We start from the raw sequence: 23,524 nt of genomic DNA on the forward strand, positions 1-23,524 counted from the left end.
AAGTCTCCAGTGAGAGAGCCTGTCAGATTCTGTTATGTGAGAACGGTTTTATTTTGGTGAACGTTTTGTGAGAAATTTGAGAAATAGGTGGGTTTTTTTTAACTTCAAAAAATAGAATATTTCTTAATTTATGAAGATGATAGCATGAAGGATGTTTCTATTCCCTCATGACTGTACAGTCTTGAGATCCTAATTTCCCAGTTGCAGTATATTTAATTGGTACAAATTTCTCTATGCTTCTAAATTTTTTTGTTTTGCTGTGAAAAAACAACTTGCAAATTGGTGCCCGTTTGTCCTGCAGCTGATGGAGTAGCTGATGAGCTGCTGTCGTTTAACTTCAGCAAATAAACATCGAATGGGACTGACCGCATGAGACTGCAGCATGCGTGGTGACAGGATCGACCTAAAATTGTTGTTTAGCTATTTGTGTTCACGAAGGATGAAGTGGGGAGTTTGTGTGTTAGCCCTTAATACATGAAGAGACATGTAAAAAGATCTTGAAGTCTGACATGGGAGATTTTTTTTTTAGATAGGCTGTTGGTGGGCATGCCATAGGTACATAGGTTGGGAAATACACCAGTGGGTAACTTTAGTGCATCTCAGGGATGCCATATGTAACATTGTGTGACTATAGAGCTCGTTTTAATGGGAAAGTGTCATTTTTAAATGTTTCTGAATGTTTTGCTTATGCATTCATCCCCCAAATGGGAAGGCTTTGGCCCTTTTCTAGCTTTTCATGTGCAGTTTGCCCTTTGGTTAGGGCATAGAGCTATTATTGTTTCAATCTGCTTTTGAAACTAGAGGAACAGATTTTACGGAGATGACTAATAGTGGGATTTCACAAGATGGCTGAGCTGATCTGGCAGCTTGTGGCTGTGCTCCTTCTCATCTTTTTGCTGAGTTCTTTTTTTTTTTTTCCTGTTTAGTGATGGTTACATGTGGTACCTTGGATGGTATAGTGGACCTCTTGTAGAAGAAAGAACTTGGGGTTTGAAGAAGATTATAGGAGACTAACAATGCTAGGGAGAGGAAATAAGGGAAAAATCTATTTTACCTGCCAAGTCCCAATCCAAAACCAAACTGCCACCAACAGTTTTACTTAGTTTTCCTTCCTCCAGAATAATGTTTACAATATGCTTGACATGCCGTAGCCCTGCTGTGTGCTCATAAGGGGAATGGAGGTGAGAACAGAGCGAGGCTGTGTCCTGCAGGACTGAACGTGCACTAAGTTAATGTCCGAAGCACATCTTCCAGTTTAGTTTCATCCAGGAAGAGTCATGTGTTGCTCAGACTGCTCTGATGTGGTTGAAAGCGTGGTATGTCAGGGGACCCACTGTTGTTGTAGGTGTATCCAGTGGTTTTTTACTTCAATGTTGGTTTCATTTCATCAGTGCTTGTAACTGTGAGGGTTCATAAATACCCGTACAAAATTATAACTTTGTGAAATAGTGGACCGTAGAATTTTCTTTGTTTCCAAAACTTGTGATGGTTTTCAAAACTGCTTCTGAAAAATAGTCCTTGATGTATGATGGCATTTTGATTGGTTGTAATCTGCAAGGATGTAGAGGAGAACATTGTGGAAACCTAACCAGGACTTGGGCATCAATCCTAGTCAATGCTGACCTGAGATGAGGCAGCCTCCAAACTTCAGATATTTCTATTGTTAAAAACTATAAAAAGCAGCTAGAAAGTCCTCTTTGAATGTGTGTTTATCTGTTGCAAAAGCCTACCTAGCACAAGGTTACTGCGTGCCTTCTGTTCCTCCTAGAGATGTAATAAGTGCTCAGAACAAATCCTTGGTGCCATTTATATGCTTATGTTATGACCTTTTTTTTAGCAGTTTAATCTTGCAGGGTGTTTTGTTTTTCTTTCTTTTCCCATACATCTTGCTGTTCTCTTTTGGTGCTTAAACAAGGCATGCCGAACTAGCCTTGTAAGTTGTAAACTTACAATGGCATCAGCATGGTAGAAACTAGTCATCTTATTTTATGCACTTTTTCAACAAGAAACAAATTGAAATTCCATAGTTCAAGAACCTTCTTTCCCTCGATTTTTTTCTGTGGTTTATGCATTTGACAGCCTTTTCATATATGTCTCAAGTTCTTTTTAAGGAGAGAAGCACTGAAATTTCCCCTGTAAAATTACAGACTGGAGTAGGGGGGCAGGTGTTACATCTGAAATTATCTATTGTTCTACATAAGGGAGATGCAGAAAATTGCATTTTGTACAAGCAAAACAAAGACAGACTAATTCCTGATAACGTTGCAAGGACTGAGCAAGGAAGTTCATGTAGACTGTGACAAAAGGTTAGGGAGGATGAGGGAAAGGTACGTATTTAATTTTCCTTTTGGGGGGAAAAAGGGACTCTGAATTGTTAGCACTCTAGAATCAAGCAGCTAAACCTTTCCGAGCACTACCGAAGTGACAAATCCAAACAAAACAGGACACCATGTGGAAACTGTTTTATACTTCATTCTTCATATCGCTACTATAATGAAATAAAAAAACTCTAAGTCCTCGTAATCGTTAAATTTTGTCATGCAAATGCATTGTAGACTTTGAAAAGGATTGTAAAGGTTTTGCTCTGATTCTCCATGCTTTGAAGAAAACCTCTGTGTCCTTGCTGCTTCAGTTGAATAGAGGAGCAGCTTGCAGCAAGACACCAGCTTTTCAAATAGCTTTTATATGAAACCAAATAGCTTTTGGTTGTGAATAGGTGGAAATTGGATGCAAATAGATGAAGAAATATTGGATTAACATAGGTGACTAGCGATTGCTAGGTTTATCAAATAGACTAGCTTTATGAATTGGTTTAAACTTTTGTAATTATCATTACTCTTTAACTGTTATGCTTGGATAGTTCTTGGATGTCTGATGGATACTTGAGAAGGGTTTGGTTAGCATTCCACTTTCTTGTAGTTTAATGTGAAGGTCACCACTTTGCAGTTCTTAACATGGGAATAGAGTACATGTAGTGGTACATCTTCTATCTGGGTAATTTATGGTTTTCTTTGACAGTGAACATGCTGGATGTTTCACTTTGTGCTGTGAGAATTCAAATACAGAAAATGGTAGCACCACCTACCAGGAAAGGTAACGTATCCTGGAGGTGTCAATGTGACAGATGTCCCCAGTGGAAGCTGGAAAACTGCAGATTTAGCTAGGGACCTGTTGAAGATGCAAGTGCGACTTGGCAGAGTTTACTTAATTCTTAGTGTTATAATTGCAGCATACTTTTTATCTTAAAGTAATAATGTGAAAGCCTGCAAATCCACCACTGTAAGGTAGCGCTGCTTCATATTGCCACTCTTTTGTTCATCTGCTTGCAAGTTGTAGGGCAAAGTAGGAAAACACTCTATTGTTAAAACCATAATTTAAAGTTTTATCATGCACTATAGAGAAAGGCCTTTGTCCTGCATGGAGATAGGACTTTGAGAATATTCCTAAGATTTTATTTTTATTTTTATTTTTTCCTTTTCAATAAATTCAGTATTGTATGACTGCTTACTGGGGAAGCTACCTTTAATTCTAACCCTGAAATAAGTGCCATTACTTCATAGACATGTAATGCAGTACGGTACTATTAGGAGGCACATCATTTTTTGTAACCTTTGGAACTTTTATATTTCCTGATGGTTGTTAATTCTGTAACCTTGGCCTTGTGGTTGTATCCTTGCTTTATTTAAAAGGGAAAAGACATGGGAAAAATGAAAGTTGGAGTAGGGAGGCGAGACAAAAGCAAGGGTTGCAACACTAGGAGCCAAGTTATTTTTAGGGTAGTTCTTTAAGTTTTAATTTTGGGGTGTAAATCCATAGTTCAGTCTACACATGGTAGGATTTTCTCTATAAAATCCTCCAAATAGTGATCCCTTGAAGGGAGGACAAGGCAATCTTTCGAAAGGACGATATTCCCCTTCAGATCACTGTGTTAGGAAATAATGCGTAAGACTCTCCATTACCAATCCCTTGGCTTCCTCCAAGAGTTGTCGCGTTGTAGAGTGTTTTTAATTGGATTTACCTTTAAAAATTTTTTTTACATTATATTGAGCATAAAAAAAATTTTAATGAGAGATGAAGAAACCACCTTTCCTCTTATTCTTCACTTTTTTGTCAGTCTGTTTTTCTTCATTAATGAAGTAGTACTGGCAACAGCTTACCAGTCAGCTTCAGATGCCTCTGTATGGTGAAAACACACGTAAATTGTGCCGTGGAAAACTCTGGGAAATTAAAATACAGGTTGTAAGTCAAAATAGGGAGATAGAGTTAAAATTGTGCGTGTCAGCAATTTATTAATTTACTAAGGTAAAATTTACGTGTTTTGTATGTTAAATGCATTCATTAATTTTTAACTAAATAAATTGCATCAGCATAATGAAAGATTTTCTGTCCAATTACTTACGTTTTTCTTTTGCTTTCTGGCTGTCAAATGTTGAAACAAGTATAGTTGTAACAGTCTTTGACATTAGGGATTCTCATTCTGGGTTGCATTAGTCTATTTCAGTTCTATCTATATTCAAAATAACGTTAATGCTTGTATTTCTCCTTGGTGTCTGAACTCACTAATCCTAATACAAAAGTGGATTACAGTGTCGTTCCTGCATGCTCAGACTTACGTTGAATACACAGATAATTAGGTGGAAAAGCAAAATAAAGGGAATTTATGTAGGTTGCAGAGTTCGAGGTGGTATTTATATAACCTTAAATCCTTAATGTCAAGTTTGCCAGTCAGCTGTGTCCGTCATGCGTGCTGAAGGAGGCTGGACTGGGCAGAGAGGCAGGGGAAGAAGTTGGTCTTTCTGTGTGCTGAAGTTGAACGTTGGAGGTAACGGGGCTGTGGGAGCGCCTCAAAGACCGCACTCGCCTTTTGATGATGGAAAACGTTTGAGTAAAGAAAACTGATGACATGGGCAGCCTCTCCTGGTCTGCTAGGCCACCCCTCCGTCCCCCCCGCCGCCGGGGAGCTGAGCGGCGCGGGCTGGCCGGCCCCGCTGCTCTCCCGCAGACTGAGAGGTTCTCCAGGTGCCGACGTGGGAGCGTCGGTCTCTCTTTGTGCTCCTGTAGATTATTGCAGCTTTTCACATATCTAACGCTTACACGTACGCATTTCCTTAGGAAAAGACCAAGCAGAACGCTTTTGAGTCTAAAGTACGTATTTTAATTGTTTTGCCGTAATACCCCAAAAATACGCAGATTTGGAAGTCTGCGTGTATAGCCGTGCTTTTCTGTGCGGGGAAAAAACAGCATCAGAGAATTTAAATGCTCTTTGCACAGACTTGGTCTCTTCTTTCATTTGTTCTTATTTCATCAGGAACGCAATGAAATTGTTTTGAGGGTGTAACTCTGAGCGAGCGCGGCAGCAGCGGAGCTTCCACCAAAGTGATTTTTTTTGGATGTCTGTTCAATACAATTCATCCTGTATTCTTGAAGACTGGTGTGATTACATCACGTTTAAAAGTTTTTGGAATTACAGGGGTTAGTAAAATACTGTTTTTCTAATGCAATAATGTATAGCAAGTTTAGGTTTTTCATTAACATCTTGTATTTCTGAGTTTAGATAAAATTTACTCTTTAACGTAGATGAAAGCTTGAAAAATTTACTGAAAACAAAATAGACTTTCGAGGAAGAAGCTGGCATGAAGCATTCTAATTTCAAAACCCCTTTGACTGATAAATATTTTATGTGTACTGAAGTATCCTCAAATATTAAATATGAATGAATGTTAGGAAACCTTACAGTCCTATGAAACATTGAGACTTTATAATTCCAAGCGCAAACATCTGCCTAGATTCTTGATTATTTTTAATGAAGATGTCTCTGTACACTTGATCAGCATTGAGTACTTCAAAAAAGGGAGTTCATGAGAGTAGGATCTTCTGAAGTAAATCACAGCAGAGATTTTTATTTTGAGTAAATGAGCAGTCTCTTCTCCAAAGATTCAAAAATACTTAGTTTAGACAAAGCTAGGCGTAAACTGGGATTTAAAAAAATGGTCAAATAATTCTATTTTAAACTGGAAATTATTTTAACTGTATTCATTTACCAGGAGCAATGGAGCTCAGTTTATGAATTGTAAATGCTTGAGAGGAAAAAGCAGCCTACGATAATACTTACAGAAGGAATGAAATAGTAATTGCCTCTGTCATTGTTTTAATTTTAACAATGTGTGTATGCCTGAGTCCTCTTTGATCTTTTAGGTACAACATAGGTACAACACCAACTGGCAATGACATCATATCAAAAAGGAATTAACGCTACTGTTATCAATTTCCTGGGGTTTTTTGTTTTACTTTTTAATGAAAAATTGGTTCCATCCAATTTAACTTCCTTTTTTATAGTAGAAATCTATTTTCCGAAATTCTATTGTTTGCTCCCCATTCCTTTTGCCCTTGCAGCATTGTGCTAATTACCATCAGGTGCAAGATTGCACGAGTGTGCAGGGTCCTAGGACTGGGCTTGTAGGTTTGTAGCTGTTATCTGGCACAATGTTATGCTTTTCAGGTTGTAAAACATAAATTTAATGACAGTCTGTTCTAGATTTTCATTCTATCCTCTGCAGCTCGGATAGTACAATTCTCAGTTTAGTCTGTTGTCATCCTCTCTGGGTTTAAAGGCTGCACCAGGAAAAAAACAACACAAAATAGAGAAAAGCCTGGTGCCATCTTCAGGAAAAGTCTAGACTGTTTTCAAACATCATAAAGGCCTTTTGTTTTTCTCTTTCTTTTTGCCTTGGCTTTTTCACTCTTTTGCATAGTGATCTTTTTGTGCATGTTTTCTTATATTTTTTTTCAGTTATGACGTAGGCAGTATTAAAAGTCCAGTCTTTCCAAAAATGCTGAGTTTTCCAACCAAAGCTGAATTTTGTGGGAGGTAAGGTTGCTAACTGTATTGCAAGTTGGATACTGATATAATTCATTAAAGATTAAAAGTTTTTGAAACATGCAGAAATGATCTGTTACACCACACTGCAACCCTACGCTTCTGTGTTAACTAGTACGTAATTATTGTACAGTCCTGGCAAGTGGAGGATGACTAATTTAAAGTGTTTTCTGATGGGATATATGTTTTCCTGCATCAGTAGCTCAGATGAGGACTGTTTATTTCCAGACTAGATAGTTATTTTTGTGTGGTTAATGATCTGCACGTGATGGTGCTTTACAGTTTTGGGCCATGCAAACTGGTCCTTTACTCTCCTGCTGTTTCATTTGACTGTTGAAAAAATGAACCATAAAGGGTTACTCCTCACAGTGATTTATTCAGCAGAGTATCTTTGTAAGGTGGATAGTGAATTTACATGTTTTGACAAATGATTAAGCATAATTTTTCTTTGTGAAAATCTGTAGAGAGGTGGTGTGGGGCAGGATGCTGATGGGAAATGGGAGAACCCTGCTCGTGGTATTTCCTGGAGCTTTTTTGGCTGCTCTGTCCCAGAGTTGTGTTGTACTGCTGTGCTCTTACTTACGTAGGCCCACATTAAACTGATTAAATCCTGTGGTGTTGCGTTTGTATTTCTTAATGATCTGCAGAACTTGATGAATATTCAGAAAAAGGATTCCAGGAGTTCTATGAAAAAGAACATGCTTTCTTCTCTTTGGGTAATTCTTTTTTTTTTTTTTTTTTTTTTTTTTAAAAAAAGCCCACTGTGCTGCTTACTGTGTTGTTGCTGCTTTTCTCAGCTTTTCCATGTAAAAATTGAACTTTTGAACTAGGCTAGAGTACTCTTTCCAAAGGGCTGAAGGAGAACAGTTACCGAGTATTGTTGTACTTTTAAGACTTGAGGAGAAAGTCCAGAAATGCGTAGGAAGTGACATTACTTAATTTGTAAACTCAAGTACCAATTAGGAGAATTAGTCCTTATACCTTTTCTTTGAAATAATTATATCTCAGTGAATGAGAGAATCCTGCTTAAAAAGAAATACTTGGCTTTCCTTCAATATCTGTATATTTTTTCTGTTCCCACAAATATCAATTTGCAAGTATTTTGGCGCGCTTATTAAATGATCAGCATTAATTATCATACGATTGGGCAGCACGTTTTGCAGAGACGTCTAAAAAACATGGCAGCTTACAAAAAAGCTGATAGTAATGCAGGTCTGCTGTAGCTGTTGCTGAAAATAGCATGTCTCAAACTCCAGGTTGAACTGTGGTGGACGTGGGACAGTTCCAGCAGTCAACTCCCCTGGAAGTGATTCTGAGGGTGTATGGCTTTCATGTGAAACCGCAGGAATTTGACCACACAGTGAAGGGTAGCTGATACGTTGAAATAGCTGAAAAAAGCTGTTCCATTGCTGACAAGATGATGGTACGTGTGTGGAAAGTAGGAACTCCTGCCTGGTAATCTGAGGTGTCGTCTTCAGATATGTGGAATACTTGTAGAGATTTTGGGGGAGTTCTTCCATCCCGTTGTTTTTTGAGGGTGCATTCCTCTTTCTAAAAGTAGCTTAGAGAAATTTCAACTTCTAATTTGTGGTATAATCAGGCACAGTAATAACTCGAATGTTACTCATCTCAGCACTGTTAATCAGCAGTTCAGTAACTTTTAGAAGGCTGAACTCTTACCATTTTCAGTTATGAAATACTCCAGCTGTTGTTTCACTTCATGAATGACCCTACTGTTTTCATGGTGTTTATTTATGATAATATATTTAGGATGATAAATACTGGTTTGCCAGTATTCAAAAATAATCAGAGCAGTGGACTAGAAAATCTGATTTGCTTTCAGATTTTTCATAGGCCTTTGATGCTATTTAATGGTCTTTTCTTGAAATATGAGGTATGCTAAGGTTGCTGCTGTGACAAGAAAAAAAGTAAGAAAATAACTCTTGTTTTGTTTCAAAGCCCTAGTTAAATAATGACTCCTTGAATCATTAAAATTTGTCAGGGAGTCTTGGAGAGCCATATAATATCTACAGAAGTTTGTACTTAGATGTCAAATTACTGAATCAGATTAACGGAAATAATTGTGCACACCTGAATGCTGTTAAGCTAACTTGAACTTTAAAGTGTTCTTCATAGGTAGAAACGGACACATACACGATATATTAGATGTGTATTTTGGGGAGACCCAGTATAGAAATGGAAAAAAGGTATGCCAAAGAGCTGTCTTTCTCCTTTTCTGTTCAGACCACCTTTGTAAAAACAAAATACCATGACTAAAAAGCTATACGTGAAGAACCACTTTCACTTGCTGCCAAGCCAGCGTAGGTCTGGGGAAGCAGGTCGCTCGGTTGCGTATCTCGCTCAGATCTCTGAATCATCTCTGTGCTCAGCAGCTTCCCTAGTGAAATTGTTCGATCTTCAAGTCCAAAGTCAAGGACGTGGGTGTCCCACCCTTGGCTTGCAGCCTATTCTGTTTATAAAACAGTAAGCCTATAAGATAAAGGGCTGTTCTTTATGAAACAGATGATATTTTTTATTTTTTGCTCCCAAAGGCTCGCCGTAGAAATTCTCCTGGAACGGATTGGGCTGAATTTGGGCTTGAGTGCAGCTCTGCTGCAAGTTTCACTCTTCAGCGCTTTTCCCTCATTAAAACTTGAGTTTTTTTCTGTGTTGGAAGCTACTCTGCTCTTGATTAACACTGGCGTTCTTGTTTGGCTTTTTGTTTTATTTCTCTCCCCCCTTTCATGTAAATGATGTTTTGCTATTTTGCTTGCTTTTTTTTTTTTAATTAGAAGAATAAATGCTTGCATTCATGCGCAGCTTGCTTTGAAGTGCTGTAGGAATTCTCCTCATTTTCAATTTTTAAACTTTCCAGATACTCTTTCCAGATAATTATATTTATTTCTTGTGGGTTGCTCTACCTCCTTCTGTGTTCAGAGATAACGAGTTAAACACAAGGAACAAAAAACATTTGCGGGCCAGTGCTGGTTGAGCGCTGCTGGGCGGTTGTTTCATGTAGCTATGACTCATGCTGCTCTGCAGAAGAACGAGGACAAAACAGTCCAAGGACTAATTTACCTCCCTCCAGTGGGGAGCCAGTGCTGGGGATATTGCTGCATGTTGTAGGTCAGCTCTGTTACTCTTGCTGTTGCCATCTGGTCTGCAGAGAGCAGGTTATCTTCTTCTGGGGCGGACTGGCCTTGCATGAGTGCCAGAGATTGCCTTGGAAGTGGTTTAGCAGTTTCCTCGAGAAATCGTTCTTTGCTTCGCCTGGCCTTGTGAGGAGCTGCCACTTTGCATCCGTACTTTTTGTTTCATCCAGGTTACAGAGGGTTTGCTTTTGTTGTAGGTCTGTTTAATTTTGTTGATAGTGTCAGACAGTCTTCTGGCTCATGAAACATAACTACTCTCCATCATCTTTGAAAGGTCACGGAGAAACAGGAGTCTTCCAGGCAGTCACTCCAGCCTTCAAAAAGGGCAAGGAGAAGGAGCCAGGAAACTCCAGGCCTGTCAGCCTCACCTCCATCCCGGGAAAGGTGATGGAACAGCTCATCCTGGAGGTCATCACTAAGCATCTGGAGGACAAGAAGGTGATCAGGGGTAGTCAGCATGGATTCACCAAAGGGAAATCATGCTTGACCAATCTGATAGCCTTCTCTGATGGAATGAGTGGCTGGGTAGATGAGGGGAGAGCAGTGGATGTTGTCTCCCTGGACTTCAGCAAGGCTTTTGACACTATCTCCCATCACATTCTCATAGGTAAGCTCAGGAAGTGTGGGCTAGATGAGTGGACAGTGAGGTGGACTGAGAACTGGCTGGATGGCAGAGCTCAGAGGGTTGTGGTCAGTCACACAGAGCCTAGCTGGAGGCCTGTAGCTAGTGGTGTCCCCCAGGGGTCAGTCCTGGGTCCAGTCTTGTTCAATGTATTCATCAGTGACCTGGAGGAAGGGACAGAGTGCACCCTCAGCAAGTTTGCTGATGATACTAAACTGGGGGGAGAGGCTGACACACCAGTGGGCTGTGCTGCCATTCAGAGGGACCTGGGCAGGCTGGAGAGGTGGGCGGAGGAGAGGCACCTCCTGAAGTTCAACCAAGGCAAGTGCAGGGTCCTGCACCTGGTGAGGAATAACCCCACGCACCAGTGCAGGCTGGGGGTTGAGCTGCTGGAAAGTAGCTCTGCCGAAAAGGACCTGGGAGTGCTGGTGGACACCAAGTTGAGCATGGGCCAGCAATGTGCCCTTGTGGCCAAGAAGGCCAATGTTGTCCTGGGCTGCATGAGGCAGAGTGTTGCCAGCAGGTGGAGGGAGGTGATCCTGCCCCTCTGCTCAGCCCTGGGGAGGTCTCACCTGGAGTACTGGGTCCAGGTGTGGGCTCCCCAGGACAAGAGAGACATGGCCCTACTGGAGAGAGTCCAGCGGAGGGCTACAAAGATGATGAGGGGACCGGAGCACCTCTCCTATGAGGAAAGACTGAGGGAGCCGGGCCTGTTGGAGGTAGTGGTAGTGGAGTCTCCTTCGCTGGAGATATTCAAAACCCATCTGGACGTGATCCTGAGCAACGTGCCCTAGAGGACCCTGCTTGAGCAGGGGGGTTGGACTACATGATCTCCAGAGGTCCCTTCCAACTTTGGCTATTCTGTGTAATGGGGAAAAATTATCAGATAAATAGTTCTGATAGCGTGCTGGCTCAGCAAGTTCGTTCCATCCCTGTTTTGGGAACAGAAAGAAAAAATTGATGTTTCTGATGCTGGCCGATGGTAGTTTTGTTTTCGTTAGCAGCTAAGCGACATACTGTTTCCTAAAGCTCATGGGGAATGGGGGGGGGGAGGGGGAGGAAAGCTCAAATTTCCTGTTCGGAGAGCGTGAAAATTAAACTATGTGCAAAAACAAACTTAAGAATGACTTCTCATGCTAGTATTGTGCTGCTTTTGAAAAATGTGAAGATTAACAGCTTAGGCAGTATTTAGTTTGGGGGGGGGGGGGGGGCTGGAACACTGTGCTGTACCAGGGCTACGCTCTAAGTCAGGTAAGAAGGGCCCCCAGATAGCTGCTGCGGGCAGCAGCATGGCCGGCCCCAGGGGGGCGCGTGGGGCTGGGAGGGTCGGGGCTGCCCCGACAGTGCTGGCTCAGCCTCCGGAGGGTTTTGCACATGTAGCAAGAGCTGCTCCGAGAGCCTGCTCCTTCGCTCGCCATTCGGCCGCCTCCGCCCCGAGTGCTCTTTTCGGTCACCAGTTGTGGGCAAAGGCAGATCGCAGGAGCACAGAACATGCTTTCACGTCCGTACGCCTTTGGGTCTCGCAGCCGCTGCCAAAACCAAATAAGATGGATTCGTTTGAGCGTTGTTCTGTACAAGCGTGTGAAGTAATTCTTTCTAACCTATGAAAAACACTGATGTTAAACCGGAAGATTTTTTTAAATATACGCGCTAGCCTGTGAATCTCCATCGAGAACTCGGTTTTCCAGCCACAGATCTGTATGGACAGGCCCGTCAAAACCAGCCAGGTGCAATCTGTGACCCAGCGCAACGGCTGCAGCCGTCTGCAGGCATCGCTGCCGTTCAGTTTGGCGCAGGTTCGCCCTGCCTGCAGCATTCGCCAGACGCTTCCCAAACTTTGAGGTCAACGCCGTTTTACACCTGAGAAACGGTGTGCCTGAACACCGGTACCCAGGCTACAGTCAGTAGTTAGCACACAAGCATGAGGACTGATGTGTTAGTGTTGGAGGATCAAGCTTAAATGTTGCGCAAGGTCGACTTGAAATTCAACAGTTATTTTCGAGTAACCTTAAAACCAGTTTAGAGAGAATGATTAAGATAATTCAGATAAGGCAAAGTGTTTATCTTTGGTTTTTTTTTATGTATTCTCTTAAAACTTAATTGAGAAATAAAACTTTCTAAAAGCAGATCTTTCAAGAACAGCTTTTAAGTGCAAAGAATTCCTCTGCTCCCTCCATCTCAGTGAAGGAAGGCTGCAGAAGATTGTATCACCTTAAAATAAGGCAAACGAGATGCTTAAGCGGATGATCTTAAAGTCTTATACTTTTTAATATCAGTAGTGTTATAATATGAGAGCGGTCTTGGACACTGACTCATACAGGAAGATACTTTTTTGTAGACTGTTTTAAGTTATTACTCCTACTTGTTATTTTTCTCTTGGAACGAATGTTAGTGCCTTGCTTGGAAGCAGATGAAAACAGAGCAGTGCATGTTTCTGAAGTTGTAAACTTCCACCTCTCTGAATCAAGGCAATATTAGACAGTTATTGCTTAGAGGTACTGCAGCAGCAGTGCAGGGCAAGGCTGTTGCTGCGATATTTGATGTGTATATTGACGATTCTTGCTGAGAGATCCTGAAAAATGATACTCTAGGACATTTAAAGCAAACACCTCTGTAATTACGTTAGCATCAACCCATTCATTTTATGCACAGACGTGTAATGTGATGATTTATGATCATAAATTCTTATGTTTAAGCTTGTCATTTGGGGATTTTTTTTTTCCTATTTCAAGTAGATCTCTTTTAATACATCACTCTTAATATGTCACTGTAGCCTTGGTAGTTCTGCGTTGCAGCCATGTGTCCAAAACTGAACATCTTCTGCCTTTACTACGCTAAATGGATCAGCAAACAAAATCGTGTGCTCTCAGGGCTTGGGGCTTTTTTGTCTTTTGACTTTGCTGTAAAATTATGCAGTCTTAGCTGAAATGTTATTCTGCTGGAATATTTCTGCTGCATATTTGCTGTAGATTGAATTAATGACCAAAGTGGAGAAGCACAGCAGTTAGAGTAAAATGATATAAAACTCTTTTGGCTGTAGTACTGCATCTGTTTGCATGTTTAAGTCTGCTGCTTAAATGTTTCACCATTATTAGTTAGTTTTAACTTAGCTTAAAAACAAACCAAAAAATGAAACCCAGAGATGTCTGGATAGAATCAAATTTCAGTCTAATTCATTCCTGATAAATGCTTGAATTAAAATAAATTGACATGGAATAAAGGAGAGCTCTACTAGGCTGGGGCAGGTGGAGAGCGGGTCAGTAAGAGGATGATAAACTTGGAACTATATTTTAAAATAATTCTGATATAGCAGCCTAGAGGTGATTCAGTATTATTTGAGTGATGGGCACAACATCAAGCTGAACACTATCTAAGAAGGAAGAGGTCTTTTCGAGAAAGACTTAAGTGCGCCAAGAAGCTGAGGGAGGTTTCATCTGAAGGTTTCAGAGGACTGACAAAATGCACTGAGTTGAAAAATGAAAAATCTCAAAAATCTCAAACTAATGCTGATGAAGTACCATTGTTTAGATTATTTTACCTTAAAAGTAATTTAAAGAAATGTATCAGGATTCTGCAAACTGATGACCCATCTGTGCAGAAACGGGCTTGTGCAGGTAGGTAACAGGGCAAACTCCTCACCTTGGGTCTCTGTTGGACCATTGCAAACATGCACCAGAGACGGCTGGCATCCTGGAAAAGAACAAGCAGCTCCTTCTGAACAGGGCATTCTTTTGTGCAAACTTTTTCCTGTTGCAGAGACTCCCAGGAAAGGAGATAATTAGAACTTGTTTTGCCCACTAGTAGCCCGTTTAGGTATAAGATAGCAAGCCCATTGGCAGTTGTTCAGCCATCTCAGGGAGGGATTTAAAGTCACCATCCTATTCAGATAGAATAATTACTAATTTTTTTAAGGTCTCAGAGTGCAAAACTTGGAATTCAAAGATAGCATTTTCCTGTATTTACTTTACTATGGGTTGCCCTGCTATCTTCAACTATGGCTGGTTATAGAATATTAATCTGTTTTAAATATATGCTAGATCTGAAGAAATCCATAGAAATATTTGAAGTTTTGCATCCTATAGGCTAGAATGAGGGATAAGTGTAGGGAGAAAAAATCCAATCCTATTGAGAAGACCATCTGCTTTATATTTTAAGACTGGGTAACATAACTTTCCTTTTCTGAAATACTGCCATACTGCTCATTGTCAAGAGTATAGCTGTAGTCAAGTTACATTGGCTAAATCAATAATCTTTTTAACATGTGGAACTAATTTTCTAAAGGTATTTTACCCTCTTGCTCTCTTTTCCTCCCTCTTCTCTGGGCCCTTGAAGAGGAGGAAAAATCTGCTGGGTTCTTGATTGCCTTTTTGGCAGTTATTCAGTTTTCCCATAGTTTTCTCTCATTGTAAATGCCTGAAGTTTTCCAGGAAGCGCATTTATAAGACTTGGGCTCTAGCCTGACTGTTTGCTTTCAAGGAATGTCGTACCTACTGACCACCTGCGGTTCTGTATACAACTTCTGAAAGGCTCGGAAAGTCTCCTACCTCCCACAGTCTAATGATATTAGATAAATTATAAATACTGTCTGAGAAGCTTTCTACCATCAGAACGAAGATCAAACCTGAATCCCAGCTCTCCGGAGGTGCTGTTCAAGCCCTCTGTGGCACAAAGCGTTCTGCCCCAGCGGTGGCCGTGGAGAGGGTAGCGCAGCCGCTGATGGCCAGCGTGGAACGGAGAAATGGCCAAAATCAGAGCATTCACCCATCTGTCTTACTGTGGCTGCCTCTAAAGGCTGCATGTAATGCTCAGGTATTATAATGGGAGCTTGATTTGTAAATAGCCAATTGGTAAACCAACTTCATTAAGATATGAAAATCGTGAAGAGGGGTGACACGTTCCCACTTAAAAGGTTCTGTGGCATTGGGGAAAGTGTACAGCCATGAAAGGGTTCCCATGTGCCTGTCTATCTCTGTATAGATGTCTGCAAATGCACGCGCACAAGTATCTCCAATGCCAGGAGGCTCTGTGTTTGGTTGCATATGGCAAAGAGATGTTTTCGGTCTTTTCTTGAAGTTGAATTTTTTCACAAATTCCTCTCCATTCCAACAAACCCGCTATAAAGTTAATAGGTAAAATTGGCAACTTGACTTAAATGGTTTTGCTTAAGGCATATTTCAAGTGATGATGTGATTCAACTCCAGCAAGGTAGATCAATGAGCATGTAATAATTGTGCCTGTTAGTGACATACAGAGCCTCCCTGAGCCCGCCGGCAGAAGCTGGCCTGGGAACAAACAGCATTCTCGCACCAGCTTTGTGAGATGTGAAGAGGAATGCAATTCCCCAGTGGAATGCAAATGCTGTTGACAGACATTGACCCCAAAATGTTGCTTGCTTAGGTGCAACCTGGTGTTTTCTGCCGTAATTTTGCAGTCACTTATCATAAAAATACCCGAAGTAATTCTTTTGTCTGAAGACTCATAAGGACGTTCTGGAGAAGAAGCTGAGGCTGAGAATAGTTAGAGGTTAAAAAGGATGGTGGGAGATATCAGATGTGTCCTAAGTGTCTGTCTGTACATTGGGTTAAAGCAAACCATTTTGATACCAGCTGCACGTAAGGTATTGATGCAGCTGGTGACATGAGGGATTACCTTTAACTTTTCGGGGGGGGGGGAAGGCATTTTGCAGTTTAGTTAACTGTGGCAGTGACCCCTGCAAGAGTCTGAAGAAAGACCTGTAGTCAGGCCTCTGAATTAAAAGCAAGAAGCTTTAACTGCTTTACAGTTATATGCTGGGAGGTGAGTCAAAAGGCAAAGATGAGGCTAATTATTCTCTCCTGCATTTGCAGGGAGCCATGCTGCATTCTTCTCTTCTTCCATACAGTTTATTTCCTCAGAGTAGGAGAAGTGTTGCTCACCAGACATTTTCTTAAGGTTTTAAATACACCTCTGTGTGTTTGAGGCTAAGTGGCAGGAAATGCAAGAGGGTAAGATGCACAGCAGGTGAAGACAGGGCTGTATGCTGCTTTCTGTTATAGGGAGGTGATAAAATCCTGCAGGATTCCCACTGATTTAAACAAGAAGCATTTCACCCATAAAGTTTTTGGTGATTGGAAAAGTTAGTTCAGGTTATGGCTCTGTCTTTTGTCTGCCAATCAAAATCGGGACCCTTACTCTACTGCATAGCTGTTTTCTTTGTTGACTATGAATACAATGCCGCGTTCAGATTATATTCCTTACGCGCCGTAAAGAGACGGTGGTGAATCTCTGCAGAGCTGCCCCCCGTCGAAAGGGGTAGGTGTGGAGGGGAGCAGCGCGTTCCTCCGCCTGAGGAAGAGATGCTGGCGGGGAGCAGGATACACAGCAGGGAGGGTGCTCTGAGAACAAAATTAAAAAAAAAGCAGAATTGAAAAGGGAAGTTTTAAGTGGATGGTGCTAGATGACCTGAGGCACGATAGCAGAATTCATAAGCTGTACGAATCTTTAAATTTCTTCCTTATTTAAAGTGCTGCTCTTCTAATAGCTGCTGCCTCGGAGCTCAGCCTGTTGACCGAGTTGCGGCTCCCATGAAAGCACTGACCTGAGTGTAGCTTGTGAACTCAATGATTTCTCTTTGCCTACATCTCTGATAAGGATATTTGTTGCTTGACAAATAACATAGCGAAACAGGTTCATTAGTTAAATCCTTCCTGAAAACCTGTGTGTGGTTCCCCCCCCCCCCCAAAACCTCTGGATGTGTCTGTCCCTGGCTGAAGCAGGGACTGCAGTACTGTGCTGCTGTCATCACTGTTCTCGTTTGACTGATTTTGCCTGTTACTATGTCTTCCTCCAATTTACTTTAAGTATCTTAAATATGTATTGTAAATTCCTAGAGGAAAAGACAAAGCATGCCCTTGATCTCATGGGAACCCAGCATTTCACGTTTCTTGGTTTTAGAAAACGATAACGAAACATAACGTGATATGATTTCAGGCGCTGCAAAAATAAGCTCCAGAAAGAAACCACAGGTTTCCCTCAAAACAATCTGTTTCTTCCAGCTTCATCATAAGGATTTGTCATATATTTGTTTGCTCACCACTTTTTAAAACCGTTAAAATTAGAAGCAGACCCTGGTTAGTTGCTGCCTGAAGTTAAGTACTGCAGTCCTGCCTGGTTAATACTGCTAAGTTTGACCCATGTGCATTTTGCTCCTGCTGTTTATTTGCATACTTTTCTAATATTGTTCTTTTTTCAAATATGACAGTAAGAGTAGTCTATATCCACAGTTTGCTGAGAAAAACTTTATTAATGAGAGTTCTGAAGGCCAAAACGAATTATTTCTCAGGAGCAATCTAGAATCACCGTGTGAATAAGTAGAGACGAAAAAGGAGGAATAACTCATACGTTCAATTAGAGGATGTTACAGTTAAAAGTCCTTTTGTCTTTCGTAGTCTTAGTTTGCTTTGGAGACTTGGGTAGTAGATGCTGCCCTCTGAGACCGCTCCAAACATCAGCTGTGGTGACCCAGGCGGGTTTTTTTTCCTCCCTCTCATTAAGCTGTCCCCAAAGTGCCTGGAGCAGAGGGGGCTGCTGCTGAGGGTTTCGCTTTTGTGGTGGGCGAGAAGGAATGGAGTTTGTTTGTTTGTTTTTGTTTTGTAGTCTGAATGCTAGACCAGCTTCGGTTTATTTACAGCTTGGTGAATATTTTACAGATATTGCATTTGTTTTTCCTGATGCTCTTTGTCGGTAAAGGTGTGTTTGTGGGTAGGGAGGTGGATTCGTGCCTGCTCTGGCAGGTAAAGTGGGTGTGCAAATGGTCGGCTGCTCTGACCGGCAGGTGAGGACTGTGTTTGCTGGGGGGTCTTGGAGGTTTGTTTTTGGGGGGGGTGGTTTGGTTTTTTGATGCAGTGCTAACAGCTGTATTGAAGGGGTATTTTTTTTGTTGTTGGGGGTGCGTGTGTTTCATTATTAGTTTTATTTTCTCACTCTCATTTTAGCCTTGAGAAGTTGAGGAACCAAGTGAGTTGACGTTTTACTTTTTATGCTAAGCTCAATTTAGAGTCGTTTTCCAAATTTAGAAATAACAACCTTCAGCTTCAATTTTTGACTAAAAACGTCCTAGGCCTTGTTTCTGTACATCACTAACCAAAACCTAGGCTGTCCCTTGCCCCTGGTTTGGTAGGAAATTTGACTCCTTCCTACCAGGAGGTGTCCTGGATGTGGTGACCTGTCCATCCATCACTGTCAAGCTGCACCTGGGGAAGTCATCGACTGGTGGCTTCCCAAATCGTCACTGGGAAGGGCTGCCCGAAGGACCCCTGGGCTTGCACCCTCTCGTTTATTCCTAATTTCATTTCTCAAAAATTTGTTTTGTTCTGTCAAAGCTAAGCATAGACCCAGCTGCACTGAAATGCAAATCTTGAAATGTGGTTCAGGATTTGGATTGGAAAACAAAAGTTGATAGATAGTTGCTTTGTTTTTTAAAAGAAAAGCCTCAGTGAAATCTGCTTGAGGAAACGAAGCCATTCGACTAGCTGAGATACGTTCTTTGCCCGTGCAGCTGTGCTGGAACGCGTACGGTGGGGATGTAGCCTGGCTTTGAAACAAGTGCTTTCAAATCTTTAAAATTGTGACTGGGGAAAGGAATTGGAGAAGACCAACGTGGTTAATTAGTGCCACAGGTGGACATCATGTTAGGAAAGGTGAAAAACACTAAGGCTTTTTTCCTGAAGAAAGGAACTGACTACTGGAGAGAGATACAGGGAGGGAACCTAGTAGTATATGTAAGTTGTGTGTGTTATAGTAGTGTGTATATATAAAAAGTAATATATATAATATAGAGATGTTATATATAGTTTTACTATATATAGTAGTTTTATACTACTACTATATATACACTATATATAGTAGTTTTACTTTCTGCCATATGACAAGAGCAAAGTTGCCTGTAGCTTAAAGATGGTACGTTCAAAAGAACTTGAGAATTGCTGAGAAAAGGAATTTTTTTCATGCAGTTTAGCAGGAGTCAACAAGAAACTGAATATTTATAAAGGTGACAGTAATCAAACTTAAAGCAGCTGATGATAACTGAAGGAGAGAGACAAACAAAATCTTTGCTTTGGACTTCAGGCAATCTGTGATTACAGATTGCCTCAGGAATAGTCCCGGGAACAGCGATAACTTTGCGTCTGGCCACAGGCCAGCACGGTTGGTGGGCAAAGGCAGAAGCAGGGCAGCAGTCCCAGCCTTGGTTCGCCGTCCAAGCGGGTGCTGAGGGGCTGTGGCAAGTCTTCTCGAACGAGCATCTCATTAAACAGGCGTGTAATCGTTGCTGTTGAAGCGAAGTTAGCCTGCCGCCATCTGCTAAGCAAATTCAATTAAACAGTGAGGGGTGGGAAGAATATAGTACAGATGCTAATATACTGCGTAAACTCCAATGAGCAAGTTCTCTTAAATATTTAAACTATTTTTGTAAGGTTGTGGAGCTTATTTACCCTTCGTTGAGAGGTTCCTTTGACTTCATGTGGAAGTTAGCACTACTTTTCTGCTTCAGGTTAGACAACATGGAGTGCAAACATTGACTTATACCTTGCATGTGTATTAAAAAATAATGTGTAGGGTATCATTTGGAAAATGTTCACTGAACTTTGATTTTTGTTCTGGTGTTGTTTGAGAGTTTCTTGTGGGAGAATAAAGAGAGGTAACGGTGAAGCTATCTTAATACAATAGGGAGCTATTTTTGGCTTCGGATGAAATTCCACTTTGTCACTTTGGATAGGAGCAGATACATGGAGTAACGGTATTGCATTGAGATAGTGGACAAGCCATTAACATGTAGCCTCAGGGAATTCAATTTGTGATGGTTTGTGTTTTTCTCCAAATGGTATGACCCTTATTTCGTTTTTACTCTTGGTTTACGTTCGTTGTCTGTGATAGCAGTTTGACTAACAGGATCCTGCTAACCCCTCTGTGATAGATGCAATCATATATTTTTTGCAACGCATATATTTTTTTAATTAAAAAAAAAGTAGATATAAAATGTGCTGTAAAATTTTAAAGGCATTGCTTAAAGTAAAAATCAAGCTAAAATAGGCTAAACAATATAGTCCACTGACCAAATAAATTCCTGCTAGCATTGTGACTTTTACATAACCGTGTAAAATGTTCTCGGTCATTATTTGGAAAGTTCATAAACGCAGCTATGTTGCAAAGGCATGAAGGAAGGGGTCAGCTTTGTATGAGGGACAGAAAGCTTCATTCTCGGAGGCTGACAGGCTGTTTCCTTCTTGTTCCTTTTGATGTCTAGAGACTAAATGCTGCATGGAGGGAAAAATTCAATTCATTTAAAACATTTTGCATCAAATTGACATGCTTTAATGTATTTTCTTCTGATGTTTAAATTATCTTTTCATCTCATGAGGAGGGGGGAGGGGGAAAACCATGTTTGTAGTTTAAGTACCCAAGCAGAACTTTAAACAAAGGTCTGGGAGAAGAGGAAGTCTCAATGTGTTGGATGGCTTTTAAGAGTAGTTGCCTTTTTTCATTCTAGGCTCCCTCAGACTTGTAAACTGAGGAGATTTATTGCTGCCCTTGCAAATGCTCCTTTAGAATTAAGAGTTCAAATTTCTGAAATTCCTGAAGCCCTCAGGAGGGAAGGCGATAAGGGAAGGTGGTGATCCTAAGCAGAGCAGAGCAAACTGAAGGGTTTTCCAGGCTGTCTCTGCCAGTTACATCTGCGTATATCCCTGCTGGGGGGAAATAGGCTAAACCTTGACTAGGAGAACTCTTGATGACCAATGATTAAACTGTATTTGGGTGAAATCTTTACTAATTGCAGTTGTAACTGCTAATAATTTGAATAGCCCATTCTAGCTTATTACATTGCTGTAACATGAGGCTTATCGATTTCACCTCTGTCACGTCAAGCGAAGGACTTGGGCAGCTATTCATAAAGATCCTGCCTATGCCGGCTGCGGCCAGGCGGCACCTGCAGATGTTCTTGCTGCAAGACTTAACGCAAGTAGAAAGGGAATCTGCCCTGTCAGGGAAACGTCGTGTCCCTTCAAGACTGGTGGAGAAAAATGCCTCTTCCCAACAGCCTAGGAGTTCACTCCCTGTCCTTTCTGTTTATAGCACTGAGAGCTTTGTATGTTTGAAGTCACAAGATGTAATCCCCAGTAGTTTGCTCTCTTCCTGCGTCAAGCACTAGGAGATGGCAGACAGTCCCTCTCCACCTCGGACAGGTTCCCCGTGGGGGGTTGTTCCTGTAGCGTCTACCAACAGCCTGCATCTCTTATGGGTTTGGGCTTCTTTTCCCTCTAAAGTGCGTGGAGTGTTTCTGGTTGAAAATGCCAGTGTATGCAAGGAAATAGAGCATTTTAGCAGGGACCTGCCAGAAAAACTGTTTCAGCCTCCATATTAAAATTCTTGCTGTGATCTTGGCACTCCTGGAGAGAGTCCAGCGGAGGGCTACAAAGATGATGAGGGGACCGGAGCACCTCTCCTATGAAGAAAGGCTGAGGGAGCCGGGCCTGTTGAGCCTGGAGAAGAGAAGACTGAGAGGCGATCTCATCAATGTGTACAAGTATCTGAAGGGGGGGTGTTGAGAGGATGAGGCTCTTCTCCGTGGTGCCCAGTGACAGGACAAGAGGCAACGGGCACAAACTGAACCACAGGCAGTTCCGTCTGAACCTGAGGAAAAATTCTTCACTGTGAGGGTGCCTGAGCACTGGCACAGGTTGCCCAGAGAGGCTGTGGAGTCTCCTTCGCTGGAGATATTCAAAACCCGTCTGGACGTGATCCTGGGCAACGTGCCCTAGAGGACCCTGCTTGAGCAGGGAGGTTGGACTAGATGATCTCCAGAGGTCCCTTCCAACCTCAACCATTCTGTGATCGAGGATGCTTGCTGTAGGGCAAAAAGGTGGCCACTTCTTTTCTTATGAAACCTATAGCCCTTCTTGCCACCACGTCTGCCAGGACGCAGTGACACCTGCGCAACCAGATGTGACACTGAGCTTTCTAATAGCTGCACTTTGCTCCTGGGTGACCAATATACCTCGTGGATTGGTGGTGCAGGTCATTGTCCAGTTTGCTCCTTGAAGTGAGCAGTGGTGGTGCTAACGCTTTTGCTGGGGGCGGAGGGGGGGTCGTCCCAAAAGGAGCATGTTGTAGAGGGCTACTGCAGGCACGCAAAGGCACCAGAACGCTCGCTCGTTTAAGCAGTATGTTAAAAAGACAAAAACAACAAACAAAACCTCTTTTTAAACTTGTTACGTGTTGTAATCTACTACGTTTGGGGGATTTCTTTGGTTCCTGAGCTCCTGGGGGTTGGTGTGTAACTGAGCAGGAGCCTAGAAGACAGTGAGGAGGTGCTCTGCAAAGTGATGGTGGTTTTTTTTCTTTGGGTCACCGTTTCTTTTCCAATGTCTAACTGGATAGTCTAATCTTATTAACTCTCTTCTGTTTATTGATGATCAATAACCGATACTGTTCTCTTAAGCCTCTGTTACATTGTGCAGCCACTGCCTATCACTGTTAAGACAGGCTGACAAATTTTAGGTTTCTAAATTTTCTGGTGGGGATGGATCTGCTAACGCTAAGGTGAAAGTTGCCCTTGGAAGTGAGAAATCTTCAAGAGAAACCTGAGAGGATCAGGCAGGCTTTTCAGGGCTGCCAGACGCAGGCGGCGTAAGGTGATCTATCGCAAAGGAAAGCGCTGCTCATTAGAGCTGGGTCCAGACGCGAGGGATTAGCTGCCGCCGCGGGAGGGCTTGTTCCGCGGTGCGGGACGCGGTGCTGGAGCTGCCTCCTTGGAGAAATCCCGAGCAGATGAAAGCTGTCATGCCCAAGGAAATCCTTCCGAGCTGAGTTTTCAGTCTGGAGGCTGAATATTGACAA

General features: G+C 41.9%; 1 protein-coding gene across 1 annotated transcript in view; it reads left to right on the forward strand.

Moving 5' to 3' along the window:
• Window positions 1-23,524, forward strand: part of CACHD1 (cache domain containing 1) — a 120,562-nt gene that overhangs the window by 21,836 nt on the left and 75,202 nt on the right. The gene's annotated exons all lie outside the window — the stretch shown is intronic.

The sequence above is a fragment of the Struthio camelus genome, chromosome 8, assembly GCF_040807025.1.
Source record: "Struthio camelus isolate bStrCam1 chromosome 8, bStrCam1.hap1, whole genome shotgun sequence".
In the NCBI taxonomy this organism is placed as follows: domain Eukaryota; kingdom Metazoa; phylum Chordata; class Aves; order Struthioniformes; family Struthionidae; genus Struthio; species Struthio camelus.